Raw genomic sequence first — 4448 nt, 5'->3', positions numbered from 1 at the left:
CTGAATAGCAGCTGTTACTATGGCTTGGTTTTGTCCAAAATGTGTGCAATGTCAACTAATTTACCATCTATATACTTGGAGAGCCTTAGTCACAAATGTTAGAAAATATCAAAGGTTTACATGATGGCATGGGAAAGTATAATGCCTGTCATATTAAGAAAGCAGTGTTAAATATCTCTACACTAATGACAGTCTTGTATTCTCATTTCTTTGAACAACTGCAAAATGTTTATATAACATTCTTCAGAACATCACTACTACTTTGTGCTTGGAACGGTTCACAGCCGAGTGTGAAGCGGTGGGAATGAGGATCAGCACCTCCAAATCTGAGGCCATGGTCCTCAGCTGGAAAAGGGTGGAGTGCCCACTCCGGGTCAGGGACGAGTTCCTGCGACAAGTGGAGGAGTTTAACTATCTCGGGGTCTTGTTCATGAGTGATGGGAGAAGGGAGCGGGAGATCGACAGACGGATTAGTGCAGCGGCTGCAGTAATGCGGACGCTGTACCGGTCTGTTGTGGTGAAGAGAGAGCTGAGTGTAAAAGCGAAGCTCTCAATTTACTGGTCGATCTACCTCCCTACCCTCACCTATGGTCACAAGCTGTGGGTAGTGACCGAAAGGACGAGATTGCGAATACAAGCGGCGGAAATGGACTTCCTCCGAAGGGTGGCTGGCATCTCCCTTAGAGATAGGGTGAGAAGTTTGGCCATTTGGGAGGGGCTCAGAGTAGAGCCAGTGCTCCTCCACATCAAAAGGAGCCAGCTGAGGTGGTTCGGGCATCTGACAAGGATGCCCCCTGGGCGCCTCCTGGGTGAGGTGTTCCGGGCATGTCCCACCGGGAGGAGGCCCCGGGGCAGACCCAGGACACGCTGGAGAGATTATATCTCTCGGCTGGCCTGAGAACGCCTTGGTGTTCCCCCGGATAAGCTGGAGGAGGTGGCTGGGGAGAGGGAGGTCTGGGCTTCTCTGCTTGGGCTGCTGCCCCGCAACCCGACGCCGGATAAGCGGAAGAAAATGGATGGATGGATGGATGCTCTGTGCCTGTGACAAAACTGGAAGGTTAAAAATTGACTTTTGCTCTTCTGAGCATTTGAGTACTAGGGCATCACAGTTAATGTTTGGCTCACTCTTAATATGTGTATGAGGGCACTTAGTGATGAATATGAATCAACTTTACAAATTTAAGCAGTTTATTTATTTATTTATTTTACTTTTTGGTTCAGTTATTTTTTGCATAGTACCTGACTACCTGATTTACCTTTAGATGTCAGACTAACATTGAATACAAGATGTAAAGATTACATTTGGTGTTTGTCATTCGTGATTTCATCTGGTTGTCTAGTTCTCGAATTTTACACTGCAGCACTGTTTAAAATATTAATATACAGGGAGTGCAGAATTATTAGGCAAGTTGTATTTTTGAGGAATAATGTTATTATTGAACAACAACCATGTTCTCAATGAACCCAAAAAACTCATTAATATCAAAGCTGAATGTTTTTGGAAGTAGTTTTTAGTTTGTTTTTAGTTTTAGCTATTTTAGGGGGATATCTGTGTGTGCAGGTGACTATTACTGTGCATAATTATTAGGCAATGTTACGGCTTGTTTGGTTGTTGTGTTCTTTGTTGTTGCAACCTTTTTTTCCCTTTTTCGGCATGTTATTGGTAATACGGCGTTGCCAGCTCCTTATGTTATGATTATCTACAATAAAGACTGTTATTTACTAAGAACACCTGTCTGTTTTCCTTTCATTCTGTTCTGGACTCATTTGTTACTGGTCCCCTCACTCGCATGCCTAGACCCCTCCGGGGGGGACGTAACAGGCAACTTAACAAAAAACAAATATATACCCATTTCAATTATTTATTTTTACCAGTGAAACCAATATAACATCTCCACATTCACAAATATACATTTCTGACATTCAAAAACAAAACAAAAACAAATCAGCGACCAATATAGCCACCTTTCTTTGCAAGGACACTCAAAAGCCTGCCATCCATGGATTCTGACAGTGTTTTGATCTGATCACCATCAACATTGCGTGCAGCAGCAACCACAGCCTCCCAGACACTGTTCAGAGAGGTGTACTGTTTTCCCTCCTTGTAAATCTCACATTTGATGATGGACCACAGGTTCTCAATGGGGTTCAGATCAGGTGAACAAGGTGGCCATGTCATTAGTTTTTCTTCTTTTATACCCTTTCTTGCCAGCCACGCTGTGGAGTACTTGGACGCGTGTGATGGAGCATTGTCCTGCATGAAAATCATGTTTTTCTTGAAGGATGCAGACTTCTTCCTGTACCACTGCTTGAAGAAGATGTCTTCCAGAAACTGGCAGTAGGACTGGGAGTTGAGCTTGACTCCATCCTCAACCCGAAAAGGCCCCACAAGCTCATCTTTGATGATACCAGCCCAAACCAGTACTCCACCTCCACCTTGCTGGCGTCTGAGTCGGACTGGAGCTCTCTGCCCTTTACCAATCCAGCCACGGGCCCATCCATCTGGCCCATCAAGACTCACTCTCATTTCATCAGTCCATAAAACCATAGAAAAACCAGTCTTGAGATATTTCTTGGCCCAGTCTTGACGTTCCAGCTCGTGTGTCTTGTTCAGTGGTGGTCGTCTTTCAGCCTTTCTTACCTTGGCCATGTCTCTGAGTATTGCACACCTTGTGCTTTTGGGCACTCCAGTGATGTTGCAGCTCTGAAATATGGCCAAACTGGTGGCAAGTGGCATCTTGGCAGCTGCACGCTTGACTTTTCTCAGTTCATGGGCAGTTATTTTGCGCCTTGGTTTTTCCACACGCTTCTTGCGACCCTGTTGACTATTTTGAATGAAACGCTTGATTGCATTAAATAACCACTTAAGACTTATTCTCTTTTGTTTCTTAATTTTCTTGGGTCTACTTCTGGATCTAAAGTGTGGACTTGGCCCCGTATTATATTAATAATACTACTGAAACTGTTAAAATGTTTTAGCATACTATACTCTTTCAAACCATTTAACTCTGTAGTCTCAGCTATACTCAATTCTGTATTCAATACTTATCTTTACTTGTTGTTATAACAGGGTTTTCCTGCCCTATGCAGATACAACAGAGGTAACACCAAACAGCTGGGCAAGTTAAACCAGATGAGACACATTGACGCCAAACATTTCACAGTGCTGCTCACCAGAGGTGAGTCGTTAAGAGCATTTGATACAAGCAACCCAACAAACCATAGCCACACAGCACAGGTTATAGCCGTGACAGTGTAGAAAGCTCTCAGCTTAGATTTTTTAACCATCTCCCTTTCCTCACCTCCTTCCCCTGGCCCTGGGCGAACCAGAACAAAGAGAACAGAGAGGCTGCAGAAAGATATGATTATAATGGATGGAGCCAAAAGGCAGAACAGTGGGGCAGATTGGTAGTTAGGAGGTAATAAGAGTGCAACACCCATCAGTCCAAAGCTCAGCAGCCAAGCACAGCCGATGGTGATGTTTCTGATCCTGACCCCACGAGCATTTCTTAGACTCATGTAGGTGATGGGGTGAACAACAGCCAGATAACGCTCTACACAGGTCAGGAGGTGGAACAATAACTCTCCATAATAAGCAGTAATAGAAACAGATAATCCTACTGCCACACTCACTGAGTGATTAGTGTATGTGCCACAATACATGACCAAACACCCTAAGACCGAGATCAGCTCAATGGCAGCCATGTGGTAGGTGAAGATGTCAGAGTGGGTTGCTGTTATAATAGAGCGCTGCTGCCGCCATCTTTGATGACCAGAAAAAAAGACGAGAACAAAGACAGTGAGGAGGAGGACGATTCTCAATGTATGGAAGGGAATCAATTTGGATGGATTTATGGGGCAGGAATTGTCCAGAAGATTGCTGGAGGTGGAGTTAAGTGACATAACTACTGTATGATGTAAAATGGTAAATGAGAAGAAAAAGAAACAGTCAGTGGGACAGACAGTGGAAGTGCTGATAGTTCACAGTTATAATGCACCTTATTAAGGAAATGTTAGAGAAGAATTCTGATTACTACAGTGCCAGATGGGACAGGCAAAAATGCAGCTTAATACAGCCCTTAGTTAGTGTAGCTTTGGGAGTAATAGTGGGAGTAATGACTGGTCATTGAAATAGTTTTTTTCTGTCAACAAACACTCTGACATGGAATGTTAATTGTAAACCAACATTATATTACAAAATCAAAATGAGGTGAATAGGAAATTTGTAGCAGTAGAAAAAATATTTTCAGAAACTAAGAAAAACAAAATGCCAGTGTGTTGCTCACGCATAATATCCTATTATCAGGCTGGTGGAGTACAAAAACAAAGAACTTATCATTATCCTCTGTTATCTAAAATGTTATAAAATTGTGGATTTTTCCACACTGGGCAAAACATAAATCAAAGCAAACGTCTATAAATGATACTTAAACAAAAGTTCATCTCTC

At 43.0% G+C, this 4448-nt stretch overlaps 1 protein-coding gene across 1 annotated transcript in view; it reads left to right on the top strand.

Annotated features, from left to right (window-relative positions):
• Positions 1 to 4448, top strand: part of LOC308408916 (sterile alpha motif domain-containing protein 3-like) — a gene marked incomplete at its 3' end in the record, with an annotated part of 264006 nt that overhangs the window by 89959 nt on the left and 169599 nt on the right. The window lies entirely within an intron of this gene.

Source organism: Rhamphochromis sp. 'chilingali', assembly GCF_963969265.1.
Source record: "Rhamphochromis sp. 'chilingali' genome assembly, chromosome: 1".
NCBI lineage: Eukaryota > Metazoa > Chordata > Actinopteri > Cichliformes > Cichlidae > Rhamphochromis > Rhamphochromis sp. 'chilingali'.
The sequence above is the reverse complement of the archived record's forward strand: the minus strand, read 5'-3'. Positions and strand labels throughout refer to the sequence as shown.